This window comes from Eumetopias jubatus, unplaced genomic scaffold (assembly GCF_037043125.1).
Source record: "Eumetopias jubatus isolate StellerSeaLion01/CBP00866 unplaced genomic scaffold, mEumJub1_p1.0 scaffold_9, whole genome shotgun sequence".
NCBI classification, from domain to species: domain Eukaryota; kingdom Metazoa; phylum Chordata; class Mammalia; order Carnivora; family Otariidae; genus Eumetopias; species Eumetopias jubatus.
This window is the reverse complement of record NW_028274815.1, coordinates 121,343,723-121,358,851: the sequence shown is the minus strand read 5'-3', so window position 1 is coordinate 121,358,851 and position 15,129 is coordinate 121,343,723. Positions and strand designations below refer to the sequence as shown.

General features: G+C 49.4%; 1 long non-coding RNA gene across 1 annotated transcript in view; it reads left to right on the top strand.

Moving 5' to 3' along the window:
• LOC114223229 (uncharacterized) overlaps window positions 1-15,129 on the top strand; it is a 38,705-nt gene that overhangs the window by 6,522 nt on the left and 17,054 nt on the right. Inside the window, exon 2 of the long non-coding RNA XR_003612101.1 lies at window positions 11,568-11,743. This is a non-coding gene — a long non-coding RNA (uncharacterized LOC114223229). The remainder of the gene's footprint in view (window positions 1-11,567; window positions 11,744-15,129) is intronic.

Sequence of the window (15,129 nt, the reverse complement as noted above, 5' to 3'; positions counted from 1 at the left end):
TTTGAGAGAGAGAAAGAGCACACTAGCAGATTAGTGGGGAGCGGGGCAGAGGGGAGAGGGAGAAGCAGACTCCCTGCTGAGCTGGGAGCCCAAAGTGAGGCTCAATCCCAGGACTCCAAGATCATGACCTGAGCCGAAAGCAGGTGCTTAACCGACTGAGTCACCCAGACGCCTAAACCCCACCCCCCAGCAGGTCTTTTTTTGCAGTGTTGACAGGTCACAACACACAAGGCTTTGGCTGGTGCCCACCGCACACAGGGTCCCCACACTGTCATGAGCCCATAGCAGGTGAGGACTATGGAAATTACCTCTCACCACGATCGCAAGCTACCTGTGGCTGTGTTCATCACCAAGTGAAAAAAACACCTTTTTTGTTGGAAGCCCATCACTCACCAGGCAAGCCAGAAATAAAACGCAGATGGCTAAACCATCTTAATTCTCTCCTGTCCCGTCCACGGTGTCTGTGCATTTTTTTTTTTTAAGATTTTATTTATTTGACCGAGAGAGACACAGCGAGAGAGGGAACACAAGCAGGGGGAGTGGGAGAGGGAGAAGCAGGCTTCCCACGGAGCAGGGAGCCCGATGCGGGGCTCGATCCCAGGACTCCGGGATCATGACCTGAGCCGAAGGCAGGCGCTTAACGACAGAGCCACCCAGGCGCCCCACGGTGTCTGTGCATTTTAACCCACACTTTTACATGAGTCCCACAAGCGTTCTGGGGAGAGCACTCTCAGAGGTCGTGAACTCCAGAATAGGCTGTCAGCTCCACCTGGCATTCCCTGGTGAGGCTTATGTTCATTCACTCATTTCATAAATCAACCATATTTACTGAGCTGGTACTACATGTCAGACACAGTGTTAAGAGTGGGAATGGGATGGTCAAGGGCATGCAACTTGCATCTGGTGGGAGGGGACAGAAAGCAGAGGAATAAGTCCTAGGGAGTAAGAAGGGCGTGGGGTTGGGAGGTAACTGGGCGTGGGCAGAGCTGCAGAAATGCAGGTGATCGGGGAAGACTGTCCTGGGATGAACAGGGTGAGGTGCCCTGATTGAGGCCCCGTGGGGAGGGGGATTGGGGCTCCTGTTGGTTCAGGCCATTGAAAACACCTGGGTTCAGAACCAGGCCTGTGGCTCTATCCTGATGCACGTATATCGAATTATAGGATTAAAAAAATAAAATGGGAGAGAAAAGCGGGAGAATGAGAAAGAGAAACCAAATCTTATGTGAACCATGAAAGTTTGAAGAGAATGGGGCCTAAGACAGGAGCTTGGGCTACTGTGGAAAAAGGATATTATGGTCAACAAGAAGAAAATGGAGCTACTCTTTATCGGCCGATACTGCGCCAAATGCTTGACGTATATTGCTTTATTGAGTTCTTCTTAAAAAGAAGTGAATAAATCCCTGTAATATACCATGATGCCTATCTCATAGATGGGGAAACCAAGGCTCAGGGAGTTTAAATACATTTTTCTCGGTCATCCTGCTGTGGCAGATGGGGTTCAAATCTTCAAACCTAGATTTCATGTCTCTAAAGGGTGTGCCCTGTCCCCGATGAAGGACCATTCCCTCCGAGGATGAGCAGCTGAGTATCTTGGCTGGAGTGGAATAAAGGAAAAATTTCCCAAGGATAAGAAGGGGGAGGGTGGTATGGATGTGAACTTTTCCTGGGGCTAAACATTTGGTGGGGAAGGGAGAATGGGGTGGGCAGAGAGTAGCTTGCGTGGGTAGGTTCCAGAACTCAGATTTAGTTCATTGAATATATTAACAATAAATATAGTTATTAGACAATTGAGTCTGTGAGTAAATACCGAGTCGTAATATCCACATCCATTCAGAACGTGCCAGTTGGGGTACCGATCACTGTCTCTTCCATTTGAATCTATAGACCTGTCATCCCCCGGATGGAAGGCAAGAGTTATTAGTTTTTTAAAGAGAGGTAACAAATTCAGACAGTATGATGAGTTACGTAGTGAAAAGTATGTCTCCCTTCTCCTCCTTGAGAAACCACCAGAATCAGACTATTTTAAACTTTAAGTGTGAGTTTGAGGGCTTCCAATCCTTGTTCCTTTAAAGGATCCTGGGTGGCTCAGATGGTTAAGCAACTGCCTTCGGCTCAGGTCGTGATCTCAGGGTCCTGGGATCGAGCCCCGTGTCGGGCTCCCTGCTTGGCGGGGAGCCTGCTTCTCCCTCTCCCTCTACTGTCTCCCCTGCTTGTGGTCTCTCGCTCTCTCTGTCAAACAAATAATAAAATCTTAAAAAAAAAAAATAAAGGATCTCCTGTACCTTCCTAAGCCCCATTTATTCCTTAATTAAATACATAATTACTAAGTAATTATGTATTTGGGGCAAAGCCTTTGTTTCTTTTTTGGCATGTTTTCTATTGGGCTGTAATAAATGCTCCCAAACTCAGTGACTTAAAATGACACAATTTATTATTTTATAGTTCTGGACGTCAGAAGCCCAAAATGAGTTGGTAGGGCTGCATTCCTTCTGGAAGCTCTAGGGGAGAATCAGTGTCCTTGACTTTTCTAATTTCCAGAAACCGCCTGCACTCCTGGGCTCTTGGCCCCCTTCCTCCATTTTCAAAGCCAATAGAAAAGCATCTTCAAATCTCTGTCTCTTACACATTGATTCTCCTGCCTCTCTGTTTCCCTTTTAAGGATGTTTATAATTAGACTGGGCAAAACTAGATAATCTAACAATCTCCTAATCTCAAGATCCTTAAGGGTCTTTTTGTCCCCTTTGCCTTATAAATTAACAAATTCACAGGTTCTGGGGATTAAGATGTGGACATGATTGGGGACCATCATTCAGCCCTTCATGCCATCACAAATGGAAATATGTATGCCCAAGTGAAAAAAAACACCTATATCTCTGAATTAAGTTATAATTCATCCAGTTCTCTCCATCCATAGACCCCACATGGCTGGGCTCCCTGTTATCTTTGCCTCAGGTCATTGCAAAGCCGGCTCAGTAGGTTCCTGGTACCTGGATCGCTCTTCCTGTCAATTCTCCACTCTGCAGCCAGGTGGCCTTTCTAAGCATACAACTGGTTCTTACCATTCTTGTAAAACATCTCAGTGAGTCCCCATTGGGCTCAATATGATGTCAAGCTTCCTTTGCGGAGTTAACAAGACTTCTCAAAATGCCACCCTGTGCCCACCTTGAATGTCTTCCAGCTCCTCGAGTGCCCCGCCAACCCCCGGTCTTTGCATTGCTCTTTTCATTTTTTAGCTCTCAGTGTAGGTGTTTGCCCCCTCCAGGAAGCCTACCTGATTCTCCACAACTAGGCTAGATTAGCCTCTGTGGTCCAAAGGCAGTGCTGTATCATCTAACACACCCTCACCACGCTGAATGGACGTCCATCTTGCTCACCTGGCACGTTTCATTAATATGTATTGCCTTAGTGAATGCATGAATACATGAGTGAGTGAACTAGAGTCTCGCTGTAGAAACAGACTATCTGGTCTCCACCCCCACCCTGATATTGATCATCAACCTCGATTCTTGGAGTACAAAGCCCATTTGGGAAGGTAGGACCCGGTATGGAGGGCTGCAGGTAGCAGCTTGTCATCAGAAAAGTAGCCATACATATGTACCTGCGTCCATTTTCTTTTTTCGGCGGTGGTAGTGCATCTGACGGACTTTTAGCTGAGCTTTTAGAGCTGGGGCCTTCCCTTTCTCTCTAGCTTTAGAGAGACCGATTTTGCAGAGCAGGAAAGCATCAGCAGCTAGAAATAGCCCAGCAAGAAGCACTTGCTGGTGTAGACGTGTCTGTGGACATACTGTGCACTCACTAGGTTTTTAAAGGAAAGCACCTAGAAAGGGTTCTCTGCACCAACATGCACCCTATTTTCCTTAACCTTCCCCTTCCACAGAATACTCCTGGCCTTCCTGAAAGCCAGGTCCCAGGCCCCACGAGTTGGAATTCCCCAGAGAAGGAAGGGGAGGAGGGCAAGGGACTCTGGCAGGGGTGGGGGGGGGAGCACTTCCTTCCTGCTCCCGGACATGCCAGGCAAGGCAGTGAGCCGTCCTGGCAGCTTGTTTTGCTGGAAACAGCGGCCCCAGCGAAAGGCACGACGTGGCAGCATCTCTCGGGAGGGTGGCATCTTACAAGATTCCACTCTTCCCATGCCAACCTGGCAGCCAAGATGGTGAGGCAGGCTTCACTTCCAGGAGAAAGCTCTGCTTCTCGCAGGAGGTGGATTACAGGAAGGATGTAGATGGTCCACAGTGCATAGCAGGGATTCTTCAGCGGAGGGGCGGGGGGAGCCGACGAGGTTTGTTGAGCAGCAGAACTTGCCAAAGAAACAGGGCACATTTGAGACAGACGGCAGCCTTCCCAAGCCCTAGGTGGGACTCTTTCCTCCCTCGCCCCCACCTCCCTTCTCTGGGTCGGCTGGCTCCTTTGTTCCCCTCTCTCCCTGGCCATCACAGTCGAGTAGGAAAAGTAACCTGCCATTTCCTCAGGGAGAGCACAAGCCATGTCTCCAGGTCCTAAGAGAGAGCATCTTTCAAGGCATGGTCTTTCCACAGTAACTCTTCCATTCTTGCCCTTGTCTCCGAAGCACATGTCCTGGCCACACTTGGACAGGGAGTTTGAAAGGCTATTCTTTCCAGAGAAAAAAGCAAAGTAGACTTCACTCACTCCTTGTCTGGTGATGGGTGTTCCCAAGCAGATCCAGGCCCCAAGGCCGGAGGGTCTCATGGCTAATGAACATGGCCGTCACCTGGGGCGTGAGTGAAGCTCCAGTTTTCTGGGTTTTTCGCAGACCTCTGGATGGAGGTCTGAGGAATCTATATGAGGCAGGGCTTGGGAGCAGCGGTGGAGGTTAGTTTTCAGCAAATTTGCCAGCACACTTTAGGATCCCAGCAGAGTGTGCAGATGAATCGGTTTTGGCTTCCGATAGCTCTAGATAATGAACCTTGGCTGTGCTGCCAAGTGTGTGACCTTGGGAAGGGCACCTCTCCTCCATCAGTCTCAGCTTTCTCAGCTGTAAAATGGGAACAGTAACAGTGTGCCCCACCAAGGCTGCTGGGAGCATGAAATGAGGCTGTGTAGGCACAGTGCCCGACACACAGTGCATGCTCCGCAAATGGCAGCTGGCCCTGATGGTGTGGTTAGGGGTAATTACGTTTGGGTGTGGAAAGGATCTCCCATCTGCTCCGGGCCGAATGCCCAGTTTTGCTCTAGGAAGGGGTGGGAGCCTGAAGTCTAGTGAAGCATGCTGCCTGAGATGTGACCAGAAGGTGGTGGGCAGATCTGGGTTTGAATCTTGCCTCCAACAATGGAATACTGGGCAAAATGTTCTATTTTTCTTAGTCTCCTCGGTCTGAACTTTACAAATAGTGTATGTCTTGAAAATTGCTTAAGGATATCAAGTGAAACATCTATAAACTTCAGTTTCTTCATTATTTCTGACCCATTCTGGTTCCAAGTGATACACTTCTTTGCTCATGGATTACACATGACTAATAATAATATTTAGGGAAGGTGAGCAATTTGATAGCATTAAAATTTTATTTATTGAAAAAAATGTACACTGACCATGGAAACTCTGAGGAATCATGGCTGGTCTTTGGGAAGACAGAGATCATTCATTTACAGTGTGGGGTATGGGCCACTAAATGGAGCACAAAAAGGTAGCTTTTAAAAATTTTGATATTGTTAACATAGTAACATTTATATTAAAAAGAAAAGTCAGGTTGGGCTAGCACATAAATAATGTGAGTTAGGAGGGAGTCATCCCTGGGTTCACATCCCTGCAGTTAGAAGCTATGTGACCTTGACTAAGATACTAAGCCTCTCTGGGGCTGAGTTTTGGCATCTGTAAGAATAGAAGGTTGTGCCCACCTTGCTGGTTTGTGGTGGGTTTAAAATGAGACATCAGGTTACAAAGGCACAAAATCGGCATTCAAATATATTTATATTAAGCCACACCTCTTTCTACTCTTTTTAAATGTCAATTTTTTAGCCAAGTCTCTTGGATTTTCTATATAAATAGCTTCATCTGCAAATAGTGATAATTTTGCCCATTCCTTACCAATAGTTAAGTCTCTGTTTTTATTTTTGTTTTCTTCTCTTATGTTATAGTGGGACCTAGAGCTTTCAGAAGGATGCTTAATGATATGGTGGCAGCCTCTCTTGTCATTGCCTCAGTGGGAAGATTCTGGTATTTTGTCATTAGGTATGATTTCTTTGTAAAACTCTGGTAGCATCATCATATTCAAAATTTCCCCCTATTTTTACTTTTATAAGATCTGTTTGTTTGTTTTTTCCTATGAGGAATTGACTCTTATTAACTTTGTTTTTCTTTTTTTAGCAGTTCTCAAAGTAAGCCCATGGTCTTCTCTTTTTCTTTGGCTTTAACCCACTAATCTGCATGATTGACGCTGGTAATAGGCAACCATCCTTGCATTCCTGGAATCAACCCTACCTGGTCCACTGGGTACCAGTGAGACACTTGCCTCTTCCTCTCCCATCCTCTGGTCCTGTGGTCATCCATTATCTTCTCTCTCTGATGCCTGCTTCCCCTGTGCCCTGACACAATCCCTTCAGAAGGAGGGAGGGCATGAAGAGGGGGGCCTATTTGCGAGTGCACCCAGGAGGAGACTGTCACAAGACCAGCTGGACACATGGAGGGAGAAACCCATGAGTTCCTGGTTCCTGTCCGTTGAAGGTTTGGAAGCCTTCAGAGCCTGTCCCCCTGTGCCAACCCATCCCTTGCAAACCGCCGCTACAGCAGCCTCTGACCAGCTGCCAGGCCCCTGACCTCATGTTCCTCTGACCACAGAGGACCAAGGCCATGTCTGCCCCAGGCCGTTTCCATAGAAATGCAAATACATAGAGAGAGCGCTTCCTCTTCAGGCCACCTTGCCCCTTTCTTCCCGTTTCTTCTAGATCTTTATGACAATAGCTCAGATTTCACAACAGAGAGATGTGTCACTCAGTCACGCGGTTCCCTATGAAGAAATACATTTTCTTCTCTCTATTTTTTTTGAAAGCACAGAAAATATGACAGATAAACTTCTGGGTCTTTATGAGGAGGTCACGCTCATGTCTCCCACAGGGGACAGGGAGCGAAACAGGAGCTAAGCCTAGAGGGGTCTTTGCAGAGGAGCTTCACTTTGGGTTTGCCTGACAGAGGGGAGCTCTCCCAGAAGGAGATGGGTGGTGCTGCATCAGCCCCTGGTGGCGGTTCAGACCCAACTCTTTTGACCCCAAAGGTGGAAACTAGGATTTCTGCCTTCCTGGAAGAGGCCCATCTCCTTCCACCCTCCAGCTTATCTCCCTCTGTGACAAGGATTGTCAACTTAAAAAAAATCTGTGTGGAACCCAGGAAGTATGGGAAGAACCCATTTTTAAGCTTCAAGTTGTGTTGATCTGGGGTTGAGTTTTTGTATATTCAACTTCCTGTAAGACCAAGCTCTGAGAAGACCAAGCTCTGAGAAGGGCCATGGGCAGGGCATAAGCAACAAAGAACTGATAAGGGCAGGAAGTATGTCTTAGGTCTATGCCAAGAGGAGACCCAGAGATGAGGATTCCCGTGTAGGTGACTGACGAAGTGAAATTGGTAAGGGAGGGGAAGTCAGAGAGGAAAGGGTACAGAACCAAGCGAGGGTGTGTTCTCAGACAAAGTCTTGCAGAGATTGACTTCAGCTTGAGCCCACAACCACACTGGAGCAATAGTTAAGCCTCAGAGGCATCCTGACTGGAAGTAAGGGGGTTAGGGTTTCACACAACTTCCCACCACAGTGTCAAGTTTCCCAGGGGGACGTTTCCTAGGAACTTCCAGCTTTCTCTGTATGTGGAAAGAGGGGGCTCATGCAGCCCAAGGGTGGTGCCTTGAATAAAAGAGCCACAGAAGCCAAGGGGAGTACCCATAAACAGTAAGAGGGGATCAGACCAGGACCTGGCTGCACCACCCAAATGGTTCTTCTATGAAGGGAATAGTCGTGTCACCGGACCCAGGGTAAACCTGCAGATTCCCTGCTCTCAGATGGACGATGGCACTGGTATTTCTGGGGGTGGAGCCCAGACACCTGCATGTCTGTCCACTCTCCGTGCAACTCTAAGGCCTTCTAACGGTGGCCAGCCACCCCTGTAAGTGTTGCAATGGGCTGAGGGTGAGCTCACTGCCAACAGCAAATTGGGGGCCAGGGCAATAGGAAGCACGACTCTTTAAAATGGAAGAAAGTGTAGCATGGGAGACGGGACACAAGACAGGCTTTGCAGGCAAACCCACTTGAATTCCTCTCCTGGCCCAGGGCTCTGTGACTTGGAGGAAACCCACCTGCCCTCAATTTCTTTACCTCTATGAGTCATAAAGCTTAATTCATGGGGCTCTGAGGAGTTGGTCCATTCCTTTATTCATCGGAGAAACATGTATCGAGTGCTCTGCATTTCAGCAGCCCCTCTGCTAGGTGCGGGGGGCATCGGAGTCTCAGATTTTAAGACAAGACACCTAGGACTCCTTCCTGCCTTTGTGGAGCTCGGGGCTGGGCGGTCACATCCCGACCCTGGGTGATGGAAGCCTTCCTGGGATCCTCCTGAGTCTCTTGTGGCTCCTCCATCTTCCTGATTTTCTGCAGTTCTGCAAGGCGAAGGGAATGTGTGAGGGGGGCAGAGGTGTTCTGGGAAGTCTGGGGGCAGATGCTGCCATAGAAAGCCCAGCGGGATGGAAAACAGAACAGAATGAGACGGAAAGAATTGTCTGTCCAGGTAAAGAGGAAGCCTGGAGGGCCTGGTTACCTGTGGGGAGTTTATATGCTGATATGGGGGGTGGGGGAAGAGAAAAGCTCCCTGGACTTATCAAAAGATACCATATATTACAATGGAAAGGACCTTGAACAAATAGTCGTTCTTTCATTTCTTCCGTTTTGATTTCTGTAACCTGGGTGTCAACCAACCCCTTGGGGCTGGGATAAGGTGGCCTCAAATCCCACTTCCATGGCTCTCTCTGAGGCCTCCCCCAGTTCTCATAATCGCTCTGACTCACAGCCTCCTGCTCCGAAATCTGCAGTCTTCGTTCCCAACCATATTGATTTCGACGTCAGACAAGGCTCCTTCACTTCTTCTTACCAAACAAATCCATGGACACACAAACCCAAACAACCACAACAAACACTCAGGCATGTGCTTGGGTCAAACTGAAGAGGAAGTGTTTCCATCCCAGGAACAGGAACAAATTTAAAGGGATAAGAGAAGCCCCATTCCCCAAATTCTTTGGGATCCTTCAGGCTGCCCCTTCCCTCCTCCTCCCCCCACACTCTGCCTTCTCCCGTTACCCTCCCTCCCCCCTCCATGCTGTAAGAAAAGTTAATACATCTCCCCCCTTGCCTCAAGTAAAACAAACTCCCCACCTTGGGGTTATCCAAGCCTACGAGGAACTTAGCAAGGATTTTCCCACACAGAGATAGTTACCTCCCTCTAAGGAATTCTCACTCCCACTGCTTGGATAGCAATGGTTTCTACCTCATTACGATCCTTTCAATACAATAGACACTAATGGATCCCCTTGGTTATGGTTTCCATTACCCTCCCCCATAACTAATTCGGAATTTACTTTATTTCTTGGGGCTACAAGTTTGCTCAAGTAGAAATCTTGCCCACTTCTCAGGCTTCTTTGGAGCATTAAGTGAAGTCATGGCTGTGAGAGTTTCTGGATACCCCCAAGCATAAACAGCCATTTATCAGTTCTTCCAACCTGGGCCCATTTATCACGATTCATTTCTATAAGGATCACATTCTGGCTCCTAGCAAGACTTCTTCTCTGTAAGTTTACTTGACTCCTCACTCAATTCATGGCAAGGTTTATCACTCCTTTCTTGAGGCTTCAAGAGTAAGAGTATACACTTCAGAGTATTATTTCCCGGCTGGGTTATTATTATTAGTGTGGCTAGAAAGTTTCTTGAGAAACTCAAACTCTGTTTTCTGTAGGGAATCAGAAAGAATGGCAAAGTAATTTTCACCTCTTTTCCCTCTGGAAGAACAACCAAGCCCATGAATCTCAAAGATGCAAGATCTCCTTGATCCCAGGGGGAATCAGGACTTCCGGCTCAGGACTGAGCTTTATTGAGGCTGGCTTGCCTGATAGTAACTCCCTCTGGGGGCAAGTTCCTGGAGGTGTGGGTTCCTATATCCACTGAACATGGAAGATGGTGTGACTTCTGTTGGGGCTAAGAAGTGGCTACCTGCTAGGTGGACGGCTGTTCCTTCAGCCCATTCGGCATCCATTCCCCCTGCTTCTGGTAATAGGACTACAACATTCTTTGGGGAACCACTCTTCCCCTATACTCAGTCAGTGAGCTTCCCAGGGGTTGACTTCCTTCTCATTTCCAAGGACAGACATGGGACCATGTGGCCAATCAGAATGTCTCCCATATTTCCAGCCTCAGGTTCAAGGCTGGATCAGGACTAAAGCCAGACAAGAAGGCTCAGTTTCTCACACTGGGTAAGTCTTACTCATCTTTTGAGACCAGGAACCAGGAGTTTCTTCCCACTCTCTACTCCCACAGAGTGCTGTGCTGCCCCATCCTAGAACCCATCACACTGTTCTCCTTTCTTGTCTGCCTTCCTCAAGGCTGTGAAGTGCAGGGACAAAGATAATTTTTAACTTAACGCATGATAGGTAAATCGGCCCAGAATAGCTACTCCATCAATTTCCATTAAATGGTGGTTGGGGAGGGGTTGTGAGGGAGGGAAGTTCAATCCTGGTAATGGGGAGGGTCAGGCTGAGCAAGGACAGGGCCAGTGGTTCCGGATTTTGTATAGATCACACTTCAGATCTGATCTCCAAAAAGCCTTATTAAGAGAGCAGCAAAACCGAGAATTGCAGTGATGTCTCCGGCAGACCTCCCAGCTCCCATTAATGACCCTTATAATAGCTTTTCATTGCCTTCTCTTTCCTTAAGAAAGTCTCACATTGTCATCCAGGCCTGTTAAACGTTCTGTGGGCCCATTATCAAAATAGCATTTTCAGCTTCACTGAACACATGTAGGAAATGTCGTGTTTAAAAAAAAAAAACAAAAAACAAAAAACAACTATGAGAATAAGCACAGATTGTATTGGGGTAATTATCTCCTCTCCAACAGCCTTTTGGAAAAAGAGGATATTTCTAATTTTTGGAAAGCCATACGTCCAAAGGGTACATCGTCAACGAGATTAGCAGTGCTGCAATGGAAACTTGACATCAAGTCAATTCCTCCTCCATCTCTGCCCTCCACCTCTCTGGCCAAGCCCTCTGTCCCTGTAAGATAGAGGGAAGTCACCCAGGTTTCTGACGGATGCCGGCTGCGAGGGTCATTTCTCACTGCATTTCTATAGGAGTATGAAGTCAGCCTCTCCCTCTGAGTGGTGGGCGGGTCCCACACTTGTGATGATGACACTGGGGTTCAACCAGGGTCACCCTGGGTTAAGGGCTGGTGCAGAGCCACGGATGTGCTGCAGGCAAAGGTGGGTCCTCGGGCACTGAATATGCACAGCAGAAGACTCAAGGTCTTTGGCCGATTTTATGTCAGCCGTTTTATGACACCAGCTCCGAGTGACGTTCTCACTGTCCCTGCAGGTCCTTCGGCCACTAAGCAGCAGTGCAGGCTCTGCATTCTGCTTTTGCAAGCTCCAGTGTCCTCGTCTGCAAACTCTGAGGGACAGCGCCTACCTCAGCTTTAGAAGGAAGGATCGAAGCCATCAGAAGATGCAAATATGCATAATGGCTGCTCCGAAAAGGCCACCTCTGTTCAGGTCACTGTCTTGACATCTTCCTACGCTCCTGTCTGATCTGAAGGGGACCCCACCTGGGTGGCTCCAGATGTCCAGGCCCAGTGAGGAATGTGGGCACATCATGCAATGATAGGCAAACTGTGAAGTATACAGAGGAAGGCACGGGCTTGGCTTTGTGGAGCCAGAGAATCGTCCTCGAGGGGGTGGTAAGGGAGCTGTGCCTGGGACGAAGGACAGGCATTCCCCAGAAGACAGAGGAACAGGTTCCTGGGCAGAGGGGTCAAGTGGTATTTTGTGGGTATGTGGGGCAGATGAGGGTGGGGAACAAGGTTGGACACAGCCGCCACGTGCATTGGATGGCATCCCATGACAGCGGCTAACGGTGGGTTAGGGGTCTCAGGCTCCATGGGCTTGCAGATTTCTTGGTGAGTTTGTTAAAAATGTAGCACCCTGGGGTGGGGCTCAGGAATCTACCTTTTCTGCCACCTCCTGGATGACATCATGCAGGTGGTCAGAGGCAGCCCTGGAGAACAGAGCTACAGGTGAATGAGAGTGAATGCAGGGCTTGGGCTCAGGCTGTTCCTTCCCCTCAGGTGCAGGAGCAGGGTCTGGGGTCTCAGGATCCTGGGCGTGGGGTATGCTAGCATGAGAGCTCTTGAGGGGGTCATCTGAGAAACAGCAAGTTGGGGGAGCCCCGGAATAAGAACCCCAGATAGGTGATCACAACTCTGTTAGGAATCACCAGGTGCTGGGCAGAGAGATTCTGTTCTGGGGGTTTCAGTGGTGAGACACGAGCTGGAGCGGAGAGGAATGTTGGAAGGGGGGGGGCGTGAGGAGCAATCATCAGGAGCAATTTCTGCATGATGGGACTGTAGCAGCAGCCTGGAGGCTTTAGGAGGGGAGAAAAAAAAATAGCACATACTAAGTACCTGACATTATTCTAAGGACTTATTAACCCATTTAATTCCCATAACTGCTCTAATTAAAAAAAAAAATAGAGAGTTATTCTCAATTAATAGACAAAGAAACTGAGTCCCAGAAAGTAATTTGCTCAATGAGTAAGTCGTGGAGGAGAGACCCAAATCATCCAGACCCAGGGAGTCCAGCTCGTGGGGCCGCATCTGCCACCTTGTGCATCAGCTGGGCCTTAGACCGTGCACACGGTCCCAGCTCTGCACAGAGGGGGCCTGGCTGGCCTGGCTGGGGCCAGGCTGGAGACCGGGAGGCCAGGGAGGGCTGGGACCCTAGCCCAGCTCAAAGACCCCACAGACTGGATAAGGCACCAGGCAAGGTCTTGGGCAGAGCCTAACTGAACTGGAAACACCTTGAAGATGGGGTGGATAGCACCTGGTGGTTGTGGGCTTTGTGGGGGCCTCTGAGGGACTGACCCTGGAAATGGGTCTTTTCAGTGCATCACTCAGAACCCCAGGGTCACCTGGGAGATCTTTGGTGAGAAAGCAAGGACCTTATGCTCAAAACTTGGGGCACAGAAGAAGGAGTTGAGAACCGTATGGGGCAACACAGAGTTGCCAGGAGAAAGGGTTGAGGCTGCTCTCTCTTACTTAACAAGGGCTGGGAGGCAACCCCTCAAGTGCACAGCGCAGCCCCTGAAGCTCTCGGGAGGGCAGGGCTCCGGCGAGCAGGCTTACTCCCCCAGCACAGCGTCTCCAGCCAGACCCTTCAAAGCACAACCCACCTTACCTTGCAAGGCAGACACACGTTCAAAGTGCAGGTTCCCTTGCTTCTTGACCCTATGAGTGGGTTGCTTTACTTCTCTGAACTTTGGGTTCCTTATCTGTGAAGTGGGCATAATAACAGACTGTGGATTGGCGTGGCTGCCTTGTGGGTCTGGTGGAGGGGAAGGTGAAAGCATTTTCCACACAGGTGAGAGGAGGTGGAGAGCAAGTTGCCTCTGGGGCCCTGGCAGCAAGCATCCCTTTCATTGGGGGTGGGGGTGGGGCGCTTCTGTGAGCCAGCAAGGCGGTGATGCCTGTAGAGGGGATCTATACTAATTGGGAGAACCCACTGGGAATTTCTGGCGAGTTACAGGATGAGCCACGTTGAAGATGCTTAAAAGCTGAGTGTTTGGGCGTGTGTCTGTGCTGGTGTTCGGTGTGTGAAGTCACAGTGAATAATAATTGGTCGCTTCGTGTTTTCCACCCTGGGTGACAAGCAAGGAGGTGGGGACAGCCAGTCAATATGCGAAACAGCCCACAAACTTCTGCTGTGGGCTCCGAGTGAGCACAACCCCACCCCCAGCCCTGCCAAGGCCCCTGGCAGCCGCAAGGGTGGTCCGTGGAGTGCAGGGAGGAGAGGAGAGTGGGCTGGGCAGGAGTGCAGGCCGGGATAAGGGTTTGGGTCCTTATCCTAAGCACACTGGGAATTCACTGACGTGCTTTCAGCTAAGGGGCTGTATGATCAGTTTTGTGTTTCAGAAAGCTTCAGGCTGCCACGGAGGGAATGGATTAAAGTGGGGTAATTCATGTCACGGACTTTGCTCCGGAGTCAGACTATAGTAAGTGCTCAGGAAACATTATCCAGTTGCTGTTATTAATCTTTTAGCTGCCAGGTGCCTGGAGGAACGTGGATGGCAGCTCAGCAAATGAGCCTGAAGTGCTTCCTCTCTCCAACAAAGGGACAGGCTGCTTCCAGGCTCCTTGGCCAGGCTGGGTTAGCCTGGCATCTTCCCATCTGTAGCTATGGAGGGTCAAGAAAGGCCCAGCCAGGCCTGAGATAGGAGTGAGCAAAAGCTTCCAGTGTGGAGGGCGGGGCTGAACACTGCCAGGAAGCTCCAGCAGTGACAGCGTGCGCTGGGGGGGGGGGGGGGGGGCGGGGGAGGAGTCGGGGGAGGAAGGGATTCTTGCCTTGCTAGCTTGGGCCCAGTTCACAGCCCTCCTGCTGGTCTCGGCCATTTGACTGCCCATACAGCTGGATTCACTGTGTGTGTGTTGGGGGGCGGGGTGCAGAGGGGGCTCTGGCTTCCCAGATGGGAAGAAGGAAAGGCCCACAGGCACAAACCCTGCCCTCCAGGGAGGGAGCTCAGCTGGGATTACAGACCTCTTGGGCTGATTTAGAAACTCCAGTGGGGAAATGGGTGGTCCTGTAACACCTACCAGGCTTTACCCAGGACCACCAGTAGCAGCTTCCTTGAGACCAGAACTCCCAGCAACAGTGCTGCGGGCTCCTCGCTGTTCTCCATTTGATCCTAAACGCTGACCGATCCTCTGTCTAATCTACTTCCAGATTCTCTGTTCCACACAGCAGCCATGAAGCACATGGGCTTTTTGAGCACTTGAAAGTGGCTCATTCCACTGGAGATGTGCTACGAATATAAAGTTACACACTGAATTTCAAAAACTTAGTACAAAATAAGTAATGTTAATAATGTCCCGTATTGGTTACATGTT